This window comes from Meriones unguiculatus, chromosome 2, assembly GCF_030254825.1.
Source record: "Meriones unguiculatus strain TT.TT164.6M chromosome 2, Bangor_MerUng_6.1, whole genome shotgun sequence".
NCBI classification, from domain to species: Eukaryota; Metazoa; Chordata; class Mammalia; order Rodentia; family Muridae; genus Meriones; species Meriones unguiculatus.
In genome coordinates this window covers 73,613,741-73,639,217 of record NC_083350.1, presented here as the reverse complement: position 1 = coordinate 73,639,217, position 25,477 = coordinate 73,613,741, and the positions used below count along the sequence as shown (strand labels likewise).

At 45.7% G+C, this 25,477-nt stretch overlaps 1 long non-coding RNA gene across 1 annotated transcript in view; it reads left to right on the top strand.

Annotated features, from left to right (window-relative positions):
- The window catches only part of LOC132652147 (uncharacterized), a 40,420-nt gene that overhangs the window by 9,527 nt on the left and 5,416 nt on the right, over window positions 1–25,477 (top strand). The window contains exon 2 of the long non-coding RNA XR_009589630.1: window positions 23,074–23,162. This is a non-coding gene — a long non-coding RNA (uncharacterized LOC132652147). The remainder of the gene's footprint in view (window positions 1–23,073; window positions 23,163–25,477) is intronic.

Below are 25,477 nucleotides of genomic sequence, written 5' to 3'. Positions count from 1 at the left end.
AAAGCAGATACTAAGACTCATAACCAAACCTTCGGCAGAGTGCAGGGAATCATATGAAAGAAGGGGGAGTTTGTATGACATGGAAAAGATAGGAGCTCCACAAGGACCAAATATATCTGGGCATGGGGGTCTTTTCTGAGACTGACACTCCACCAAGGACCATGTATGGATATAACCTAGAACCTCTGCTGGGATGAAGCCTGTGATAGTTCAGTAACCAATTGGTTTCCCATAGTAAGGGGAACAGGGACTATTTCTGACAGGAACTCAATGGCAGGCTCTTTGACCTCCCAACCCCCCTAAGGGAGGAGCAGTCCTTCTAGGCCACAGAGGAGGACTTTACAGCCAGTCCTGAAGATACCTGATAAAACAGGGTCAGATGAAAGGGGAGAAGGTCCTCCCCAATCAGTGGACTTGGAAAGGGGCAGGAAGGAGATGAGGGAGGGAGGGTTTGGGAGGGAATGAGGGAGGGAGATATAGCTGGGATACAGAGTTAATAAAATATGACTAATAATAAAAAAAGAAAAAAAAAACCAAATACAAACAAAAAAGAATACTGGGAGCCATTTATCTTTTTTTATTTATTAGAGATTTCTTTTAATTGTATTTATTTATGTGTGCACGTGTGTATAGATGTATGTATGTATGCATGTATGTTTGTATGTATGTATACATGTATGTTTTATGTGTATGTGAATGTGCATGTATGTATACTTGAGTGCAGGTTCCTGTGGAGGCCAGAAGGAGACACTGAATTCTCTGGAGTTGGAGTTACAGGCAGTTGTGAACTCCCTGATGTGAGTGCCGGAACTGAGCTCAGGTCCTCTGCAGCAAGTGTTCTTGATCACTTAGAATCTCTCTACCTCCCTCTGGCCTTTTAATCGTGTGTGTGTGTGTGTGTGTGTGTGTGTGTGTGTGTGTGTGTGTAGGATTCGATTGTGTGTATGTATTTGTGTGCGGAGTGTGGAGGTCAGAGGGAAATGCTGGGTTGCCTTCTCCTTATTTGAGGCAGGGTATATTTTTTATTATTAATTAATTTATTTTCCATCTTGATCACAGCTTCCCCTCCCTCCTCCCCTCCCCTCCCCCGCTATCCACCCCTTCTCCCTTTCTCCTCAGAAAAAGGGAGGCCTCACCCAGCTAGCTGTCAACCAGCCTTGGCATGTCAAGTTGTGGCAGGACTAAGCACGCATTCTTCTTTTGAGGCTAGAAGAGGCATCACTGTTAGGGGAAAGTGATCCAAAGGCAGGCAACAGAGTCAGAGACAATTAGGAGTCCCACATGAAGACCCAGCAGCACATCTGTGACATACGTGCACGGGATCTAGGTCTGTGCCATGCGTGCTCCCTGGTTGGTGGTTAAGTCTCTGTGAGCCCCTATGGGCCCAGTTTAGGCTTAAGGACATAAAACCTACAGAAGCAGGGTATTTTGTTTGCTGCAGTCTACACTGGACTAGGTGGCCCACGGACTTCTGGATTTGCCTGTCTCCACCTCCCTTTTTTTTTTTTTTCTACAGGAATTTTGGGGCTATAGATAGAGAGTGTCATGGCACCTTTACATGGGTTCTGGAGATCTGAACCTAGGTTCTTATATTTGTTTTGCAAATGCTTTATTTACCCGCTGAGCCAACTCTCCGGTCCAGAGTAAGTTACCAATCTGTGGGAAAGGTGGGAGACAGCTAGAACTGAGGTTGACAAACAAAAGTACAAGCCAGCATTTAGACCACATTCATATGAAAATATTTGTTGGTTATCTGGAAATTTAAAACATTTTATTTGATATTTATTTTGTATGTACACACATGGGGAAGTCAGAGGACAACTTGTAGGATTTAGTTTTCTTCTAGAGCAGGTTCTAGGGCTCAAACTTAGGTTTGGCAGCAAGCAACTTTACGTCTTGCAGCTCCCCCATTTATATGAATTCTAATTTAAATGGACGTTTTGTATTTTATTAGAAACACTTAGAAACAAAAAACAAAACAAAATCCCCCGTAATGGCAGATTGGTGTGGGTTTTCCTAACAGTATATATATATATATATATATATATATATATATATATATATATGACCATTCTGTAGCTCTGCCCCTCTTCAGGGTTTGGGGATAATGAAAGCCCAGTAGCTGTGTGTTCACTTGACATCTGGCTGTCGGATTCCCCCAGGGCCCCTGATTCTTTTAGTAGGGCTTGCATTTGTGCTCTGACTCCAAGGCTTGGGACAGACAGCAGGGAAATGAGAGGAGTCTTCTGTGTCAGGAATTACTCAAGGAGAGATAAGGGCACAGAGCCAGTTCTCAGTGGCTCCCACTGGCTGCCTCTCAGGTGGTATGAACATCAAATTAAAGAACAATTTTAACATTATCCAGACATAAAGTAGGCATGTTGAAGTCTACATTGATATAATTGATTAAGATATAGAAATAAAAGTTTTCTTGTTTAACTAGAAGGGAGGCGATGTAAATGTACTACGTAGCCATTTTACAGTAATAGCCAATACAGACATGAAATAGCATGGAAGTAAAATCTATCTCATGACTTGGAGGCCGAGGAAGAGAATTTGACAAAATTTGTAGAGTATATTCCTAAAGATGCACTTTATCACAAAAGAGAATGAAATTTCTTGCAATGAAAATAGATCCACCTTACTGTAGTCATAGGAGAGATGCCACTAGGAACAACATAATGGGTATTGATTCCTGGTCTAATTATAAGTTAACACTGACAGCTCTTTACCAAGGAAGAAACCTGCAAGGCCATGGAATCTAAATGGACCCAGGAATTATTTCCAGGCAAAAGAACTAGAAACTGGGGAAAGACAGCACGAACCTGGGTTCTATCCATTGCTATAGTACGTTACCATGACACAGGATTCCGGGTAGGGTATACAAGCATTCTCAGCATTATTCTTTCAACTTTCTGTAAAACTAGAAACTCACTAACTCAACAAAGAATGCGGACTGAGTAAACATGTTTTATTGTTAAGCATTTCAGCTTTTTTGTTCCCCTGTATGCTTTAGAGTGTTGCTTCTTTTCCCAGATAAAAATGTATTTCTACATCCTTCAGATGCAGGCACCGTCGGGCTTCGGTTAGGATAAGGAGGCTGCCCCGTGTGCGATCTTTCCACCTATCTAACCCTTCTGTTCCGAGGACACTCTGAGACTTCCGTCCCGCACTAGGCGCACGGCATCAAGAACTGATTTGCGCCTCTTTTGAATCTTCACAGTTGCAGCTTCTTAAGTAATAGGATGCATTGAGCTGGCGTCAGAATTACTTCAGTTTCTCTCAATTGGCAGACAGACTTTCCGTTTGTTTCCAGGAGGCATCCATATTTCCCGGTCGTTCTGTGACATCCTCTCGTTTCTGCTCCCACACATGCGCACTCACTCATGTGCCTATGGGAATCTCTTCCCTTGCATTCTGTAGACCCGGCAGCACCACCTTTGACTGTTTCACGTGTCTCCTGAGAACCCTCAAAATTACCGAGCTTCTTTATTATGCTGAAAAATTATTACGTCTGTATGAATTCTTATTTCACATTTTTTTTTATATTTCAAGTGTAAAATTTGCTAGAGTCTCATTTGCAGTGGATGCTGCTACTGCTGCTGGTGGTGGTATTGTTGGTGATGATCATGATGATGATGATGTTGATGATGGTGGTGGCGATGAGGATTTTGCTAGTATAAGGTGAGCCTGATGAGCTCTACACGCAAATCTTCCTTTATTTCAGAAATATTTTCTCCCACCACACATTTTATTGACTGTGCTACTTCATTTCTTTCAGGCATCGCAGTTATTTATATTTTAGTTTTTCACACTCCAGCCACCACATTACCCACAGGTCCAGTTGCTTTCAAGTCTATAATTCTTTTTCTATCCATGATAGGTTGTTTCTGCAAACTTATGCTTCATAGCATCATCCTTTCATTTCATGCAATGTGCGTGGTGTTTTGCCTGCGTGTAATGTTTGCACCATGTGTGTGCAGTGTCTGATGAGGAAGAGGGCATTGGATTCTACACTGAGTTACAGTTGTGAGCCTTCCATGTAGGTGCTGGAAATCGAATCGGGGTCCCCTGGAAAAACAGCCAGTTCTCTTAACTGCTGAGCCATCTCTTATTTTTGAGATGAGATCTCTTGTAAGTCACTATGAAGTTAAGGGTAATTGTGGCTTTTGGATCCCCCTGCACCCCTCCCACACCTGGTTTTAATGCAGTTCTGAGGATGGAGTCTTGGGCTTCATTTTTGCTATGTAAGGGAGGTTCTCTACCAACTGAGCTACAGCCCCAGTCTCCCTGAGTGGTGAAAGATCTGAGGAGTGTTCCTACCAGGAGAAACTTAGTAACCCAGAGATGATTGACAGCAGAGATGTCCTCATGCTTGAAGATGAGGTCATCAAGAGGTGTCAGTGCAGCTAGTGTCCCATGGCTTTAGGTAGGCAATTGATTAATTGATCCTGGTAATTTTCTGATTACTATGACCCCGGAATACCTTTTATGGTTTTGCTGCTAGCACCAAATGACACAGCACCGTACTTGACATCCTGGACCTTGTTACAAAATCTAAACACATCACATGTCAGCAGATAGCGGCTCATCATAAGCAGTGGATGTAGGAATCCCTTCACCTGTGAGGTGCTACTTGATTCTACTTTTGCCATTTTTTCCCCTTCGAAGGACATCTTACTAGGAAGCATTAAGAGTAACAGCAACACTCAGAAGCAATGAAGTTAAAAAGGCAGATAGAGTGAGATTCAGAATTCGACTGGGTACAGACAGATCGGGCCCCTTGGAAACAAGCTCAGAGATGGAGCAGTTCCTGACTGGAGACAGCTCCAAGGTGGGGATGTGAATGCAGAGAGAAGGTCCAGCAGACTGCATTACCAAGGGAGGTTTCAGCTGGCACTGAACCTCCCTTGGCACTCTGTGGGGGGATTATTTTCTATCTATCTATCTATCTATCTATCTATCTATCTATCTATCTATCTATCTATCTAGTCACTTTACAGCTTGATCCCAGCTCCCTCCCTCCTTCTCTCCCAATCCCACCTTCATGTCCCTCCCAATCCCATTCCTCCTTTCCTTCTCAGAGAAGGGGAGGCCCCCAAGGGCTGTCAAACCCCCTGGCACCTCAGGCTGCAGGAGGACTAAGCACATCCTCTCTGTCTGAGGCCAGACCAGACAGCACAGCTAGGGGAAAGGAACCCAGAGGCAGGCAACAGAGTCCGAGACAGCCCTTACTCCCATGTTCAAAGACCCACATTGGTTTGTCATTTCCTCTGTTTCTGCTCCATCTTTATCCCTACACTTCTTGTAGGCAAAACAAATTTTGGGTTGAAGTATTTATGTATGGATTGGTGTCCTGTGGGGGAATTCTTACAGTGGAATGTTCTTTGAAATTTTTCTGAATTGTTGAAAGGACTATGGCTTTTTTCTGTTGCCCGTTCATTAGCTTTGGGCTGTCTCTGGGCTTGTGGGATAGTAACCTTGCCTGAAGCAGGTCCAAGTGAGCACGTGGTATAGTTTTTCTGTGTTTCTTTTTCCTGTAACAGGCAATCTACTGTGTCTTCTGGTCTGTGTAGCAGCTCTAACCACGCTGACACACTAATGCTTTTTAGAAGGCTTGCAGTATAAGACGCAATAATTTGTTTGTTTTTGTATTAGTTACTTCTCTCATTGCTGTGATCAAACACCTGACAAAGCGACTTCATAAAAAAAGATTTATTTTGACACACAGGAGGAATGTGCAGGAATGTGAGGGACTGGTCATAATGCATCACAGTCAGGAAGTAGAGAGGTAAAGGCTGGTGTTTGCTTGCTCTTGCCTTTTGATTTACTCTGAGGCCTCTGAATTGTGGAGCTGACATAGTACAGTCGTTCTTTCTAACCAACACCATGACTAGAACAGCAGCGGCGATGGCAAATTCTCTTTAGTCAGGGTTATGACATTGGTGTGTAGAAGTAGGCCCACAGTGAGACTCATCATTCTGTTTTCAGGGGTATTGAGAGGTGGTGTTGAACTTATAGGAAGGAAAGAAATCACCAAGTAAATTGACGAATGCTTAAATGCAGTCCTCCCCTGAGCCCTGAAGGGCAGTTGGTGAAACGTTCATCATCAGGAGCAGAAGAGTCAGCCATCCATTGTTATCATCATTTGAGTAAGGGGTAGGGAGGTAAAATTAAATAGCATGGTATGGCCGCTCCCATTACCACATTCATTAAAACTTTGCTGATGGGACTGGATGTTGACCTTGTCCTTGGGCTGTGACATTATTTAATATGTACTATTGTGGGCCACGAGGCTTCCATAGGCTTTCCTCACCACAACAGCTCTTACTGTACAAATAAAGAGACCGATATAAGAGTTCTGGGATCATCAAGTGTATCCATACTGCTTATACTTCGGTGCAAGGACGTGAAGCTTTAGAGAATTGGAACGAGGTCATCATTAGTCTCAGTATTCACTATTATAAAGAGGGCATGACAGTGCTTTGGGCATCTGGGTATCAAGGTCAATTCCAACATGGGGGTTAACATCCTCGTAAAATGTGAATATTAAGAAATAACCACTGGAGGTATTCTTGGGCCCTATAGAGTTTTAATAATCTCGATAAGTACTGTGCCCAGTCCCCAGGCTACCTTATCTTAATGAAGGGACACCATGGCACTTTGGGCCCATTAATCCTTGGAAGGTTTTGGTGTTTCTATTTCTTCACCGGCAAGTTGTCTGGATAAGTAAATTGCTATGGTCACTTTGGGGAAACAAGAAGAAAACGCTGTCAGAGGCACTGGCTGTGGTATTGCAGCTTCTGTTACCTTGGCGACCTGGCTTCTCCTTGAACTGTTGTGGAGCTCAGCACTGGCTTCTGTCAGTGAGTCATGATGTCACCTTAGGCTACTAGTTAGCCTGTCTGTCAGTCATAATGTTACATTAGAATAGTGACTTGCAGTCTTGATCATCCATTTCCCCTTTCAGTGAGTGGGTAACGTACCAACCCCACGAGCTTTGTCTGCCACTCTTCCTCTGAGGCCATGTCTAAAGCACTCTGATAGCTTTTGGCTACCATTCTGACCTTGCCTTCGATGACACGGTGCTGTCCCCACGCTGTTGCTATTTTGAGATCTTACTGTTCCAGGAACACTTAGTTCTGTTTTCCTGGCCCCAACCTTGGCCCACAAAGGATGGTCACCAATGAGTTTCTCAGCAGTGTCAGTGAGACCCCCTTCCTGTGGGAAAGCATCTTGACCAAGAGGTCACTACTGACTGGTAAAGGGTCTCCTCACTTGCTCAGGATGTCACTGCTAGGCTTCCCTGAGCCTTTCATCCACACGTCAGTTGGTCTAATCACGGGGACCATTACATCTTCTAAGATTCTAAGAGTTGTCCCCCTTCAGTATCTTACAGGGCTCTCTGGCATTTCTGCCCCACTTACTATGACTGCCCCTTTGTCCGCTTCTGTGTCCCCAGATCTCAATCTCCATTCTCACGAACACATCACCCACTTATTAGCTAGGTACTCTCTTGCTGCACATTCTGTGTACTCTCACTGTGATAGCAACTCTCGGGTGATTCATCACACTAAGATTTGCCATGTTAATTTTTTTTTCTACAAGAGGCCACAGGGCAAAGCCTGTCCTTTAGGGCATGGCATCAGAGTCCAGTGGAGAGCCAGAGCTATAGCAATAAGCTGAACAGAGAAAGTTATTTTATTCCAGAGAAGTGTGAAGTAGTAAAATGCATTTAAGCATAAACAAGAGGTGTCTAATGAATGCAGAAACAAAGGGAGATGGTGTCCATGGATAGTCCCAAATGAAGCTTAATATAGAGAGGATTGAGAGCTCAGGACCTGAGATGCCTACCGTCTTCCTCTGCGGCTGAGGTCCAGATCACCTTGGAGAAGATGCAGTTGCTATGGGAACACACAGAGTGCTGGTAATGTAGAAACCGACTAGAAGGCACAGATGGAGCTTCTCTTCAGGAGGTAGCCCACTGGGTGGTGCAGACAATTTCTGGGGGATGCAGGGAGGCTAGACCTGGTCCAGGAGAGCTGGGAAGGTTTGGAGGACCAGACCTCCTGCATGCAGATCTGCTGGTATCCATTCCATCAAAATAAATAAATAAATAAATAAACCAATGGAAGCAATCAGAGAAGCCTTGAGCTGGGGCTGTGGATATGCAGTGTCACTCCAGCATCTTCTGTTGATCAAGATATTACCCCACTCCCCAAAAAAAGGGCTAGTGACAAAGCAGAGCTCCAGGAGGACAGAACAGAGTGATAAACACATGGCGTGGAACTCAGGGGAAACACGCTGATGACTGGAAGAAGTGATGTGGTGAGTTGAAAAACGTGCCGAATGCCTCCCATTCTTCTTTGTCATTTACGTCTGTTAGTACGCAGAGTCTACTCTTCTCGTGTTGAGCCTGGGATCATTGTATAACTTGCTTTGAACAGGAAGGTTAGAAGTGGTATTATATGGCATGAACCAAGGCCGTAAAGCCCACACAACCTCTCTCTGTCTTCCTTTGGAGCCCAGGGCCCACTGAGGACTTGAGAAGCCTTGTGCCTGGGTTCCTTGGGACTCCCTCCATGTTCTGTTCCCTTTGCTGATTTTGTTATGTATTCTTGAGCTGTAATAAATCATAGCCATGAGTAGGACCATATGCTGGGTCCTGTGGACCTGCCTAGCCAAACATCAAACTTGAGGGTGGCCCTGGGGACCTCTGACACATTCTTGCTGACCCTGCTTTATCTGAGGTCTCTGAATGACCATCAAGAAAGTCAGGAGGAGTTACACCTTCTAATACAAGGGAGTGGGCCTCTTCCGTGGACCCAGAAGGCTCAGGAAAATTTGAGAGTAAAATGGCCAAGTTTGTCCCTCAGATACCCCAGGCCTCAGTGTCTTGCGCTGTCCCTATTTGATCTCTGTATTAGAAACATTCTAGGATGAGTGTTTAATTTGCTTTGACATGCTGATACTTCCCCAGTTAACAGTGTCATTGTCTGCTCTGTCCACCCACCAGCTGCGGAAGATCAGCATCTTAATTACTGCCTAGAATGCCGCCTGGCTTCCCTACATTTACCTGAATTATCAGATATCCACACGGATGGTCATAATCTTGCTTCAGCAAATCATCAGTTCTCAGCAGCTGCTATCCAATTCTCTGCATCTGACACCTCTCTTATCGTCTTCAAGGGCTGGCAATTGTGTGAGCTGGTCCCTCGCCTTCCACTAGTGAAAATATTAACAGTCCCATCAAAGCATCCCCGGATTCATTTTTTCTCTTTCTTACCGACTGTCAGGATGGAGTTCTCCTTTCCATCCAAAGGATGAATGATTTCACACTCCGGCCACTTATTCCTGCCACAGTCCCATTATACACACGCAGACATTTTAGATCTTACAATGTGATTCCACACAAGCCCTCACTTATTTCTGAACTTGAAGACTGATGTCAGTGCTGCTGTCATCTCCTTTAGTGTATGTGTGCATGAGCGTGTGTGCATGATTGTGTGCAAGTGAGTATGTGTGCACATACATGTGTGTAGTCTAGAAGACAACCTTGGGTGTATTTTTCCCCTCCTTCCTTTGACACATGGCTTTGAACTGGATGACTAGTTTTAGGCTGGATGATCAGTGAGTCAGGTATCCAACTGGCTCCATCTCTCCAGCATTGGGATTTCACTCTTAACACCAGTATGTCCAGCTTGTTTGTTTTTTTTTAAACCTATATTGTGGATATTGGGGGTAAAACTCAGGTCCTCGTGCTGGCACAGCAAGCGCTTTACCCCACTCACTGAGCTATGTGTTCAGCCCTCTTCTTTCTCAGATAAAGAACCAGCCCCAGTGGCACGGCTAGCTCAAAGCTGGGATTCTCTGGAGCTGCAGGGTCACAGTGTCAACGCAAACATCCGTGCTCACGCCTTTCTGTCTCACTGTGCTGCATCTCCAAAGAGCTCATGAGGAATTGTCTGGTTTGCATGTTCTCATTTGGATTCTGAGCATCGTTTCAGTATTGATGTGGCTGGTGGCGAATCTTTATCACATACTTTTGACCTGAAAGAATCAAGGACATGGGAGAGCAGGGCTTTGCGGACCTTTCAGTGTGCAAGCATGTCCGCTGGGGATCTTAACAGTCAAATGTGGATTCTGAGTGTAGAGGTCTGTGTTTCTGACGTGATCCTTGGGTCCTGCTGAGGCTGCTGGCTGACCACACAGAGCCGTGGTTCTTTATAGAAAACTTCTTGCCACATTAAAGAAAGAAAGATGCACAAATATAACTTTCCAACTTTGCAGTTTGGTAAGCTATGAAATGTATTCCCATGTCAATCCATTCCATGAAAATCTAAAAGCAAATACACAATAACAAAAATAGAGCTGGAAAAATCAAAATAGAATCAGCCACATTATAAAATAACCATTTCTGGGACTCTCAGTCAAATGTGTGATCAAGGAAGCTGACGAATGCTGAGGTAGATACCTTACCTGTCCAATGCAGACATCAACAAGTCAGAGACAGCCAAAATTTGATAGACCGCACCAGAGTGAGCCATTTTGTAAGCTATGACGGGGGTTGGGGGAAGGGATTCTTCAGTTGACCCAAGTCTAGTCAGGTTCTTCTGAATCCAAAGGCCCTGATTTTATAGGTCTGGATTCATCCACTTCCATTCATCCTTGGTTTTAGCAGGGAGCCAGCTGCTCTGCTTAGCTGTGGCTCAGCCCCTGTGTGTCTCGGCTGGGGCTTGCTTCCAGAGGTAGTGGGAATGAGGTAGTATGGTCTTTTTTTAAAATTCTTTATTAATTACACTTTATTCACTTTGTATCCCCCCTATGGTTCCCTCCCTCCTCCCGTCCCAATCCCTCTCTTCCTCCCCCCTCTGCATGCATGCCCCTCCCCAAGTCCACTGATAGGGGAGGTCTTCTTTTCCTTCCTTCTGATCCTAGTCAATTAAGTCTCATCAGGAGTGGCTGCATTGTCTTCTTCTGTGGCCTGTAATGCTGTTCCCCCCTCAGGGGGAGGTGATTAAAGAGCAGGCCAATCAGTATCAGTTCATATCAGAGACAGTCCCTGTTCCTATTACTATGGAACCCACTTGGACCCTGAACTGCCATGGGCTACATCTGTGCAGGGGTCTTAGGTTATCTCCATGCATGGTCCTTGGTTGGAGTATCAGTCTCAGGAAAGACCCCTGTGCTCAGATTTTTTGGTTCTGTTGCTCTCCTTGTGGAGTTCCTGTCCTCTCCAGATCTTACTGTTTCCCACTTCTTTCATAAGGTTCCCTACACTCTGCCCAAAGGTTGCCCATAAGTCTCAGCATCTACATTGATAGTCTGCAGGGCAGAGCCTTTCAGAGGTCCTCTGAGTCAGGCTCCTGACTTGTTCCCTCTTTTCTCCTTCTTCTGATGTCCATTCTCTTTGCCTTTCTGGATAGGGATTGAGCATTTTAGCCAGAGTCCTCCCTCTTGATTAGTTTCTTTAGGTGTACAGTGTAGTATGGTCTTTTAAGAGGCGGTGCCTGAGGGAGGGGAAAGCTGGCTCCTAAAATGGGTTCTCTGGGATGATTTCTCAAAGCCCGAGCCTAGCCTGGCACAGTTCTCCCTGGCTTCCTGCTGACAAGGTGATCGCCTGATCCTGCGCATGTCCCTGCTGTGACATGCTATAGCAAGAGGACCTTCACCAGACCCAAGCTGAGGAAGCACTAGGCCCTTGATTCTTCCAAGACATGAGTTAAACAAAACAATTTCTTAAGCGGCTAGACTAAGGTGTTTTGTTAGCAGGATAAAAAACCAAGCCTGTTAACATAGTTGCTAAGCCAGTGTTGCTCAAATCCCTGGCAGTGTATGCATATCTGATTACTTGGTGTCTGATGACCTTCAAGCCTGATCACATGTCCTTCCCACCATCCTCCATCTACCCATAGTGTCTGACTACTCTTGGCTTTCCTGGAGTAAGACTCCTGTAAGGCCAGGAGCTGAGCTCGCCCTGTCCCTTCCCTCCGGATGACAGCATACCACTTGGAGCAGCGTCTCTATCTGACAGATGTCATGCATTGTTTCTCCCTTAGTGAGAGTCTTAGCTGCATCGGGTGATTCTCATAAGACCCTCACATGATGAGGTTTCCATGGAGACTTCAAGAAGGTTCCGGCTGTGCTAAAACCTCAGAAGTTGTTCAGAATGACACCTTGCCGAACACCCAGCCCTCCTTCCCCTAACTTTCTATATTGCCATGTCCTGCCACAAGTCAGTCAAGAACACATCTCCCGCGTAACGCTGTCCTTCCTACTATGTGCTCACGCCTCTGCGCCGCAGTCAGGTTCTGTCAGCTGGAGCCTTTCCTCAGATGCTGGGGTAGAGCAGCAGCTCACATTCACCGTCAGACAGACATTGCAAACGCACTCACAAGCACTCACGCTAGTCACATAGTCACAAAGTCCCAACAATGCCGAAGAGAAGAACCAGCTTCTCAACCCCGAGACATCTGTGACCAGAGCTCCACCTCTGCAAAGTGTCCCTGTGGCTTTGTTAGATAAGATAACGGGGAAAAATCCATCAGGCAGATAAATTCACCCCTCATCTCCCATCCTACCCCCAGCCACACTGCCAGCCTGGGAGCCTGTCTTTCTATTTACTCTGTGGTTCCTTGCTTCCCAAATGACAAAACATTTCCATTCAAAGTTTTGTGTCACCTCCTTCCAGCCCCCCCTTTTTTTTCATTAAAGTGGGACGATAAAGTTACTTTTTTTTCTCTAAAAATAGACCCTTTATCCTTCAAATAGCAGGGATTCGGAGCTGACAATTCAATTAATTTATTTGTCTACCTATCCATCCATTTATTTATTTATTTGCTGTATAAGGTAAGAGCTTATGGTACTTACCAGAGCCAGCTGTTTGCAGGCTGCCGTGAGCAGGTGGTGTGGGAGGCCTCTGATGAATTGCAAAAGACACTCACCAGCTGCCGACACTGTGTGTAATGAGCAAACCTGCAAAAATCTTTATTTTCAATTGGATTGTACCTTTAAGTAAGCAAGGGAGACAGCTAGTATAACTACAAACCATGACCAACAACCCACATAAACTGTGTGCAAACACAAGTGATTAATGTACCAGTATTTCAAAACATTCAAAGCTAATGAGTCAGATTTAGTAGGGTGCACAGGAGAGGGAGGGGGGAGGTAGAGAATGGGAGAACAACTTAATGGGCCTTAATGGCCTTTAGTTGAAGCCTGAGAGTCCTCCTGCCTTCCCTCCATGGTGCTGTCTGAGCTGCTGAGCAAAGCTGCCGCACGCCCATGCAGGCCCATGAAGGCCATTTTTTTCTTTCTGGTCACTCAAAGAGAGGCGGTCCAGTTTTAGGATAGAATTGGAGGCACAAGCTGGTGACCATTGCACCCTTCAGTGATCTCTGATGATGTGCAGGGGATAATGGGTTACGATGACAGACATTAATAAGGTAAGATAAGAGGGGGGGAGGTTTATTAATTTTTCAAGTAAGTTAGGATGCCCTGGGGCTCGGTAAAAGTGTAAGGAATCTGGTGAGCGATGAGGGGCCTGGCTGATGAATGCAAGTCAGGAGTCCTCCGAGGGCCATAGCGATAATGATGAGATTATGGACGAACCCACTGAAGACAAACGAGCTGCTCGTGGAGTAAGAACGAAGAAGTCCTTCTTTCAGATTTTCATGAGGAAGCCTGGTACAGACGGCGTCTTTCAGGCTTAGAGCGGGGAAGCCGCTTGCTTTGTCAGCTTCTCTCTGTCCTCTGTTCAGGGATTTGGGGTCTGCCTAGAGAGCTGAAGAAGGAAGCCATCCTGTTGCCCTTTCTGCAGAGGCCTGTAGGCATAGGGCTGGGCTTGGTACCCTCACTAGACCCCTGCCCTCCAGTATCTGTAGACTCATCTTCATTTCCTATTCTTCAACACCCTCCTTTTCCTGCTACGATCCCTCAAGATACACATGGAGTTGGGCCTCTTTGGCTCCTACTTTCCTTAGCTCAGGTTTCTGTTTTGCTTCTGCTGACCAATCAGTCTGAGGAGGGAGAAAAGAGACCTAGATTTTTTCTTTTTCTTTTTCTCATGGTCTTGGGAATCTCTTGTGATGTTTTCTGTCTTCTTTTGGTATATTTGTTATTTTGCTTGTGCACTTCAAAGGTTACCTCCTAGGCTGTGTCTTTTCTGTGAGGCAAGGGGAGCCAGTTCTCCTCACAACCCCAGTTTCTATCCCAAAGTGCAGGAGTTTAGTGACACAGCCCCTGGGACTTCAGCTCTTCTCCCACAGAGAGTTCCTATGTCTTGGGACACCCCTGATTCTAGAGAGCACTTCCAAAGCACTCTGAATGTTAACTACGCTCATTGCCTTGAAAGGGGAGTTGACTGAGTATAGCTCAGGAGAACCTTTATGTCCAAGTGACATTTTTATACTGCTTCACTAAGACTTTGCAAATTCAAAATTAGATGTAAATCTGCCCCTGCAAGACAGCAGCGGCCTCTTAGGTTTTTGGTATGTAGGGTCAGTGAAACAAGAGCTTGTTGCTTAGGACTGGAAGGGGAATTCACCAGAGCTAGAGGCTTAGGAGATCGTGGAACAACTTTGAAAGCTGATCACAAGCAAGGACAATCAGAGAGAAGACACAGGTCTTTCCAGGGCTGAAGCTGAAGTCAGGACAGTGGGCACCAAGGGACCTGTGACACCCAGGGTTCTCAACTGTGATTATTGGTCACAAGGCAAGTATTTTTAGTATATAAATATCAACATATAAAAAAATAAAATAACTATTAATATACAATTCATTCATAATTTATATCACTTATTTTTACAGAGTTGATAAATGATGCAGCTGAAGTTATTTCACTGAACAACAACAACAAGAAAAAAAGTTGAAACCAGGAACCACAGATGGTGGTTCAACCTTGTCAGCCTCTGTAGGCAGCAGGTTGGCTGAGATAAATGATATATAAATGGTAATGGTTTGTTGATAGTTGGCTTTCCAATTTTAGGCCACCCCTTAATCAAATTGATTTGGATTCCTGAGTGGGGAGTAGCAGGAAATTCTATGTTAAAGTTAGATCAATGATGATAAGTTAGTAAGGGTTCAAATTGCCCCTCCCCGCCCTTTTTTTCGGACACCAACTCATGTATCTCAGGCCTCAAATTTCTACGTAACCGAGAATGGCCTTAGACTTCTGATCATTCTGCCTGTCCGCCAGTGCTCGGGGACTTCATGTGTGTGCCACCATGTCTGGTATGTGCGGGAACACGGGGCTGTGTGCCTGCTGGCAAGCACTCTTAGCAAGTGAGTTGTATCCCCAGACCTTTTTATTAACAGCCACTTGGAAAGCAACCAGGACACTAAAGCCAGAGCTAAAGCCACTGTCACTTAGGGTGACAGTAACCTCTTTACTTTACTACCATCTCAGGGCATTTTCCCTGCATTAGAGGACATCTTGCACTCAGGCAGGCTCTGGCTGAGCCCCGAATCCAGCCCTTCACTCACAGGCTTTCAACTGGTGCCGGGCACAGGCCTGTACTCCTGACACTTGCTACGGAAGTGTGAATGAACACTGCTGAGTTTGAGGCCCATTCAGACGCATGGTCTGGGAGACCCTGTCTCAAAACAAACAAACAAAAGCCTCAGACACTAAAGATGTAAAGGGAAAAACAACGCTGTGCTTTCGTGCCATTTCACATACATAGCCATGCACAGCTGCAACACCAGTGCAGTCCTGGGCTGTCCTTGCTCAGTGGTGCAGGCCTGCAGTGTCCTCAGTCAGTTCCTGAAAACTAGAAGAATCCTGATTTCCAAATTTACCAACAGTGACTTAGTTGGTTGGCTCAAGTCCATAGCGTGTTAAAACGTGGGAAGATTTTAACTTTATCTCCATGTAAACGGTGGCATCAAGTGCACATGCATGTGTGCTAGCTGTACATATACATAACCTGTATGCATGTTAAGTTAAAGGAACATACCTTTAACTGAAACTCAGATGCATGAGACGTCAGGGAGAAAATACAAAGTAGGTACCGCACATTGGGAAATAGATATTTGGATGGTGGATTTCAAATAAAATATGTATGCAAATCCTGGAGCCTCTCTGAGGAATGTCGGGGTTGGGAAAGACAGGCTGAGCTGCGGTTGCTTAATATAGACCCTGTCGTGGAGGCCAGAGCCTGGCTCAGGGAATGGACATTAGGGAGTATCTCAAAGCTTTTTTTTTTTTTTTTTTTTTTTATAGCCCTGGACCTTTTTTATCCCTGGATACTTGGCTTGAGAAGCCAGGCTGAGAGAAAATAGAAAGAGGCTTGGGGAGGCATTTCAGCTGTTCCAAGCACTTGTGCTCTTGCAGAGGCCTGAAGCTCAGTCCCCCAGACCCACTGGGTGTCTTCCAAATGCTCACAGGTGCTCTCTCTTCGGCACTCAGTATTTTAGGCACCTTAGCATGCATCTGTGTCTACTCACACACATACGTACACATAGATTTTAGAAATGTTAAAAATGAGAAGTAGCTGGAGGTGAATGGGAGGGTCAGAAATACAGATAAAAACAGAGCGTAAGAAAGAGACACCGCAAAAGCTGTCTTCCAGTATGCGTTACCAGGGAAGGGCGTCTCAGAAATTTCTGGAGGAACGGGAAGTGTCATGCAAAGCTGGCTTTGTTTTCTCAGTCTGTTGCAGAGAAGGGATGAGACGGAGAAGAGGAAGACCTGTGAGTGGATTTCGGCATAGTCGGTGATGAGGAGGAGTGGAGGCCCGCAGAGCCACGGTCCTCGTAGCTGCTTCTTACGGCCCCAGCCTTAGTAGGTGTTCAGAGGCTTTGCTTTGGAGGCCATTGTGGCTGGTTCTTCACAATGCCTCTTTGCTTCTCTTTGCTTGCCGTCCATGGCCTCTCAACTCTTCTCTCCCTCCCCATTCGCCCCCCACATCGCCCGGCCAGCCGTCCAGATAGGATGGACTTGCCTCTTTTTCAGGTTCGTACTGTGCACCCTGACCGACCTCCTCCCCGGCGCCGGCGCCGGGAGCCCCTCTCCAGCCCCTGGCACCTCTTATCTCTATGGTAACGGAAGGCATGGTGATGCTAGAGATTTGCCTCAGAGAGTTGGCCTGAACAAGCTGCTTTCCTGGGCTAGCTTGTCCTTTCGCCGTTAACTGAGCTGCCCGGGGAGAGGCGCTTCCCCCAGCAGGATGACAGGCAGCCTCCAGATGCGGGCACTTGGCAAGTCTGAGCTGAATGTCTCCGGGAAAATATGATGTAATTAACAGAGCCTCGGCAGCTGGAACGATTCAGCACCTCACATCGATTTTCCATGTCTCCTATTTACTTACGCTTTTTTAAACCATCCACAGTGACAGGAAATCAAAGCATTATAATGGTGTGTACGAGGGCCACAGCGCTGGGTCAGCATTTCCTTGAGAAATTCTGAAATTAATCAGTTTGTGGCCACTCTGTCATCCCTTTCCACTCCTCAATTAAGTTGGCCTCCAAAATGCGAAGAAATAGTAATGCGTTTTTAGATATTCGCAATTCAGTTGTAAAAGCTGAGAGGACTTCTGGGGGACAAGCCATCCCAAAGCACGGCCGACGACTCTTCTTCTCTCTTCTTCTCTCTTCTTCTGATGTGAGGGTAGGAAAGACATTTGGGCACAAATCACTCTTCCCAAATTTGTGGGGTTCAGAAATGTACCAGGTGGAACAAGAGAGATGGTCCTTGTTTTGAACTTGTGTTTGCTCGTGTGCCATGGCACACGTGTGGAGGTCAGAGGTCAACTTGCAGGGGTGAGCTGTCTTCCACGGTGTGGCTTCCAGAGATTAGATTTAGGTAGTAAGGGTTGGATGAAAGCCCCTTTACCTGCTGAGGCGTCATGCCAGCCCCCATGTCCTGTCAATCACTAAGTGAGTTTCCCCACTCCACTTATTCATGAAGTGTCATGCAAGGCTGGATTGGTCTATCACTGTTATTACCCACCCCGACAGATGAAGGAACGTTGGACTAATTTCATTCTACATTCCTTAAAATGCTGGCCCAGCAGGTGCCACTCTGAGGAGCTCTGCCGCCAGGCCTGAGGACCCGAGTTCAATCCTCAGGACTGAACTGGGTAGAAAGAGACAATAGACTCCCAAGAGTGGTCTTCTGACCTCGATTCCTATGCAGTGGCATTTGTGGCCATGGGTGTGTGCGTGCACGCGTGCACACACACACACACACACACACACACACACACACATAGAAAATTAATAGATAAGAAGCAAATAGGAAAGTATGATGCTAGAGAAAGCAGGCAGGGGGCTATGGTGGAAAACATCTCTTGGGCGAAGGCTGCTGACTTTGGATCTACTTAACACAGGGGTAAACTTGATTGAGTGGTGGCAGCTGGCAGGTCTTGGTCGTACTGCATCAACTCACCTTTATTTGTCTTTTTTATTGACTCAAATAATACAGTCATTTTGTAAATAATTAGGAAAATTGAGAAAAGAAGATTGCCCATAATTGCACCATTCAAATACAACAGCTCTATTGCTCTTGGGCTGTTACTTGGGGTCATTTTCAAATTCCATGTTTTGGTAGGATGCATGCGCAATGTGCAAACAACTTTGCTGTGCAATTTTTCACTTGCTAGATGTCAGGGGCACTCTCTCGTGCTACTCTTAGCATCAGTGAATATCTTTTTAATTGCTGCCCGAGCAGCTGGAACAACTCAGTCCCTCATATGGATTTTCCATGAGTTCTGCAAAAGCAGAGACACCCCATTATTTTAACCATTTCCATAGACGGTACCATCAATCAAAACCATTTTTTTCAATATGATGAATCCCATGACAAGCATATTTATATGTCACACTTTTCCACGTAGGAGATTATTTCTTTGGAATATGTCCCAGATATTACTCAGTATCTGTGAAGATTTTATGGCTCTGCATACCTCCTGTTGCTCTTCACAACTGAGATGGGTCCAGCGTCACCTGAGGTGTTTGAGGACTGTGCTCTTTGCGGGCGCTGTGTGGGTCACATGAGCTGTACCACAAGGGCAAGGAAGTGACTGAGATTGCCATTTTCTGACGTCAAGGTGTCCTTTGCCTACCATGCGTAACACCCCAAAGGTCGCTTCATTATTTGCCATTCCTTTCAAGTGTGCAACATACAATGTATCCTTTGTCTGCTTAAAATATTATGTTTCATCAAAGCTCAGAAAAATAATCTGTATCCCACCCCCTTGGTTGGGCTCAGAGGTTTTGCATCTCTCTCTTCCATGCTCCACAGAATTTCATGGGCATGCCTTGGCTGGAAATAACACCTTTGGCAAATAAAAAAAAAAAAAAAACTGAGTGGAAAGAAAGTACACTTTCTAGGAAGAGAATAAGAGCCTAGAGAGATGGAGTGAGAATGGTACCACAGAGCCCCAGCAGCAGATGTTCTGGGTGTTGAAACTCCCACCAGAACAGCTGCGGCAATGTAGAATCACATCTGGGCGTGTGACGCGGCTGCATCATTACCTACCGACAGCAAAACAGCCAGATGCTTCCAATGCATTTTGAGGATCAAGCTTAAGGTCGGAACCTGTGAAAAGTCCCACTTCCTGACCAACAGCTTATCAATTGCCCTGGCAGTTCCTGCAGATGCGTCCTCACGGGTGCCTAAAGGACAGAGCCAGTGGCAGCAGGTAGAGACAGCACAGCTGCTGTGCACCCAGACCCATGGCGCCAGCCTCCTGTCTGGCTGGAGAATGAAGTCATCAAAGCCCTTCCACACAATAGCCGCAGCGTGGCTTGGCACAGTGTGTGAAGGTTCCTGGGGTGGGCTCTGTGTTATTTCTCCTCTAGATCTTTAATCTCTCTCCCCCTTCACCTCCCTCTCTGTCTCTCTGTCTCTCTATCGCTCTCTGAATAAAGGAGGGAAAGCATACCTCTTTTCTCTCACACTTTCCCCTTCTTTCTCCAGGCTACTACTCACGTTTTTCCCAGGTCAATTGAGCATCTAGCCACGTGGTAGCAGGCAGTCATGGGGGGCAAAAAGTTCTTTGGACTCGGAGGTGACCAGTGCGGATGCTGCCTGCATCCCTCCTTTCTTGTGTCATGGTTTTAATATTACATGATACAAATGGTACCCGGAGTCTGGGAAGACAGTTTGCTTGTTCAAGTGCTTTCCTTGAGTGTAAAACGACTCAGGTTTTATGCTCTAGAGCCCATGACAAATTTTCAAGGTATGGCATTGTGTGCTTATACACTTCATGCCGGGGAGGGAGAGACAGGATCTCTGGGGTTTAGTGGGCGTTCCCTCTTGCATGGTCAGCGAGCTCCAGACCATTGGGAGATCCTGTCTCCAAGGAGGTAGACAGCATTTCTGAATCAAAGTTTGCCTTCTAGCCACCACATCCATGGGCACTCATGTGCACAGATTAAGAAAAAAAAAGTGTCTCTGTGAGGCAGGGATCTAGGTAGCAAGTTCTGACCTATGACAGCTTTCAGCCATCTCCCTCATGCCTCTGCTGAATGGCAGGGGGCAGGTTCTGAGGGAGACCTGTTTGACTGATGAATCTCAACCTCACATTTCCACTAGAGCCTCTCTCAGGAAGGTCAGAGGTTTCTCTTGGGAACAGCCTGTGTGGTTACCACCTCTAATGGTCTGAGGAGAAGCTGACTAGAACCATTCGGTGGCAGCAGAATTGTCCCCTCTTGCTGAAGTTCAGTGATCACAAAGGCCCCAAGAAACAAGTAGTCACATAGGACGTGAAATTGCTGAGAAACAGTTCATAGAACCTTTGGTTTCTGAAGTTATTCACATTCTTTTTAAATATTTTTTTCCTTAAATTGCGTGTCTCTATCTGTATAGAATCTACACAGAGCCACAACATAAGGACATAAGATTCTCTAGGAAAACAGTGGCTCATTGGGCAGGGTTATAGGCAACCTAGCCTCCTGGCACACCTGAGGCTGTGGGTCCAGTGTCCAGTATCTGGGCGTTAGTAATACCAAAGAGACTTAAAGAGATTTGTGTGTGTGTGTGTGTGTGTGTGTGTGTTTCTTTTTCTTCCTATTTTGAAAGAGTCCTAAAGGAGCAAGAGAACAGTCAAATTGATATAGAGTTGGATCAATGTACAAAAGAAAGGGTCATACTGCCTATTGATAGTTATGAAGCAATATGGGCTGGACATGCTAACAGTCGGCAGGGTTGCGAGTTCTTCTCCCGTTCAAGTTCTGATACTTCTGATCCATGTCTCCTCCACTGAGGTTTTGGACAGCTGCTCTTAAAAGCAGTGTTCTCTGCTCACCCAGCAGGGCTCACCAAGACATCAACCAAATCTTGGTTGTGTGCTATTGACATAGCCCCTCTCTGAACACGGCTTTCTTCCCACCTTCATGCTTTTCCTCAAAATACCTTGTCCTTGGGTTGCTGCTCTTCGACTCTACCCGGAGTTTTTTGAGCCTTTCTGAATACACTCCGATTTCCCACTTCTACGAAGGCTTGACTCTGTTTGGTTTTAAGGCCCTGACTTCTGTAGCATCCACACCGTCTATAAGATCGTGCATAAAGCCTCAGAGTTCTTCTCTTTTGGTCTATTTCTTTGACTTTTAAAGGAGCGTTGGTAAATCTTGACTTCCACGTGATCTGTTGAAGATTGTTTGCATTTGGCTATTATATGTGCGACTCCTGCCCTCTTTCTTTTGCCCTCTGATTGTTCTTTTCAGCTGTATCCCATTCCCGTGTAAGGCGGACTGTATATTCTCAAAACTTTCTGGTGATAATTGCTGTGCAGTTTTTTATTTTGTTCCGTCTTCTGCCTCTGTGTCTTAACTGCACAGTCCATGATGCATAAGTAGGTAGGTAGGTAGGTAAATAGATAGATGATAGGTGAACTTGTTTGTGTTTTGCCCTTTGCTAACTGCTTGGTGCTGTCCTCCACTGTGGCAGTAGCTGTACCCTTGTCAGTGTTTACGAAATAGTCACACATTCAGTCCACGGAAGACTGAGTGCCCCCTGGCAGCTGGTCTCTCGGTGGGTGTTGTAAGAATGAGCTGACTGTGTGCAGGGGGCAGCTGGTTCCACAGAAGGGATTGTGAAAATATAAACAGGCTTATTTGATAAAGATCTCAAATCGAGTCTCTGCAGATTTTTTTTCCTTAGCACCAATCTGTTCCTTTGCAGAACCACCCTTATTTCTGCCTGGGACAAACATATCTGAGCTCTTTATCCAGGAGCATTTGGAACCAACCTTTACTCAATGGCTTTACTTTGAGCCCAGCATCCTTTCGTTAGCTGAGACCAGATCCCCTCTGGTTCAGGTTCTCTCAAGTCTCTTGTAGGGGTGAGAAAAGAGACCAGGTGATGGAGGCTGGTGGGAAAGGACCAGTTAGTGCTTGGTGGGCTGGGGTAGGTAAGGGGAGGGACACTGAAGCCATGTGCACTTGCAGACTCTTCACCCTCTGCTCAAGGAATGCTCAGTGTCTGAGGACCCATCGTCTCCAGGTTCTGCAGGTGGACCAGATGTCCTGAGACTCTGGATGCCTCCACCCTGCTCAGGTCCTCTTTCTCTCTATCACCTTTTCCTCCCCCAAATGTTTTGACAGTTGGCCATTGTTGTTACCACTCTGGTGTAAGCATTTATAAGTATTTGATTTCTCTCCTGTCATTTCAGAAAGGTTTTAGATGGGGGACAAGTTTACTCCATCTAACATATTTAAGCAAAATGTTATTTTTTTTTAATATAACTTCAAGAAATGGCAGCAGTGTGTGTGTGTGTGTGTGTATGTGTGTGTGTGTGTGTGTTTGAGAGAGAGACAATTAGAGAGAGCAAGCACCAAGGCACAGAGAACACCATAACTAAGAATTTCATACACTTCTGAGTCACTGTGTAGGGAACAGCCATTTGCATTTCTGGCCTCTGTGCATCCTTCACTGTGCCAGGCTCCAGTGAGGCTAGGGCTAAGAGCCTCAGAGAATTGTCTCCCCTCGAGCAGCTGCTGCAACATCAGGAGTCTGGGAGGCCAGCTTCTGGGAGGGCTTTGTATAATTAATTGAGGTCTGGAGCTGGACTCCTCCTATCTCTCTGTGATATTCATACTCACTCCACACTGCTGGTGATGTTCTTAAAGGAAGAAAATGAAGAGACGAAGATTATGTCCTAGAAATCTTGTCACACGGGAATGGACTCAACAGACCCTCCTTCCTTTATCTACCAGATGTGAGTAACCAGCATTTCTGAAGTTCTCGCAGACTTTCTTGAAGAGAGTAGAAGTGATACTTGTTAAAAGAAGGTGATTATAACATACAAATAAAGCCAGCAACCTATTAGACAATTGAGAAACTGCCAGACACACTCTTTGGAATAGCTGAGGTGTGAGTCAGCCTAGGATAGATAGGAAAAGCTCCAGAAAATATGGCAGGCAAACACAACGGGATATTATTTAGCATCAAAGAAAAATCAAATTATGTAGTTTTCCTCAAAATGAGTGAAGCTGGAAGACAAGGTGTTGAGTAAAACAAATCAGACGTGGAAGGACAAATACCAGATCAATGAAGGCTTCTCTTATACATAGGAGCCAAAAGCAGTCAACCTGACGGTAGGATAGTGAAGACTCATGAGAGATTGGGGAGTGAGGGACTCGCTGCAGCTATGTGTGGAAACACCACACCGAGCCCTATTAATATTAATATCTATGCAATACAGGTTTAAACAATTAAACATTTAAAGTGCCGTATAGAGCATCTTAAAAACAATACAGTTCTATCTCCCCCTTTAACTAAAAACCCACCAGACCACAAACTGTCCCAGAGAAGACCCCGTTTCTTTATTTAAATAGAGTGGAACCACCTTGCTGCTTTGTGAGCACAACACAATATTTTCTCTGTAGCTGGTGTGCTGTTAACATTCGTTGTCACATTATGGGAAGCGTGACATCAGAGAACTAAGGTTCAGACAAAATGTGGAAGGAATCCAGATGCTACTTGAGACACAGGATACTAGACATCGGGTCTCCAAGTTCTTAACTCCCAGAGTCTCAGCCTCTGACACTCACTGAAGCTAGCTGGGCTTTTAGAAAGAAAATTGGGATCAACGAGTTCACATAGGTAAGGACCTTGTGTAAGAGGGGGAAATTTAGACACGTTCTGAGAAGCCAGGGTTGAACTTAGAGAAGGCGTGTGAAGGCATGGCAGGGCGGCAACATCCAAGAAAACCAAATCTGCCGACACTGTGGTCTGGAATGTTAGCATTTCAGCTCGGCTAGAGAACGAATTTCTATAGTTTAAGCTATCCAGTGCATGGATTCTTGTTATAGCACCTTGGCCAAATGAATACAGCTTATATTTATCTGTATTTGAGTTTTAAACTGGATATTAAAAGACCATATAAAAAATATGGATAAGACACTTCTTAACCCAGTTTGGCTAAGAGTGGCAAATTTAAATGTTAGAGCCTTGCAGAGAAACTTAACCATACGGAGCGGCTTGGCTGGGTCACCTGCGAGGCATCCAGTTGGCCTGGTCTCGAGCTTCCAGGTGGAGCTGTTCTTTGAGGGTCTCCCGAGCCCTCAAGGAAGGCTTGCCTGATAGGGAAGGTGTGAAAGAGGAAGAGGAGATTAGCGAAGGGTGCTTCTGATGGTGAGTGTCCCCGGTGGGCCGAGAACTGGAGAGTCCATTCCCTCATTTTATCATCGTTCTGGATAGAAGCCAACCCTGGGGGGAGGACACTGCAGTGGACTTTGAGAGACCGCCTCCCACAGAGAAGATCCTTCCTTGGCTGAGCCTCCTGGGCTCGCAGGAGTGGCTGACTTCTATAACCAGGCTGGGAAAGAAAAACAGCAGTTGATTCATTTAACTATATGCTAAACAGCGCTTGTTCCAGGCCTGTCACGAGGCCGAGGAAACACTTCCGAGTTGGCTTCTCTGCGGCTGCAAACCTGGAGATGGAATGTTGTCAAAGGCCAGCAGAGAAAGTCAGAGCATGATGTCCAGATCGTCACCATTCGAGAGCCATGCTGTCTGTTAGCACAGCACTCGTGTGCCAAGCCCTAGACACAGTCACTGAATGGCCAAGAATGCAACCGAGGACTGGGGAGGTGGCTCAGTTGTTAAAGCTCCTGACTTACGTGTGGAAGGACTCAAGATCCCTCCTTCGTGACTGTGTAAGAAGCTAAGTGTGGTGGTTGCAAAAACACTTTCATTCTCTGAGAGATGGCAAGACAGGACAGGTGGACCCCAAAACTTTCTAGCAGCTATCCTAGCTTTGCTTGTAAGTTCGAGGCCAAGAAGAGACCTGTTCTCAAACAAAAGGTGGATGCTATCTTCTGATCTCCATATGTATACACATGTGTGCATGTGAACCTTTGGACCACGTGTGTGCTCCTAAGCACCTACTCTCTCATGTGAAATGAAACTGAAGGAGAATTACAAACTCAGACTGAGAGGAGAAGAATAGATAGACACTGGCACACACATGTGCACACACATGACCACACATACATGCACACCTACAGAGACAGACAGACAAACAGACAG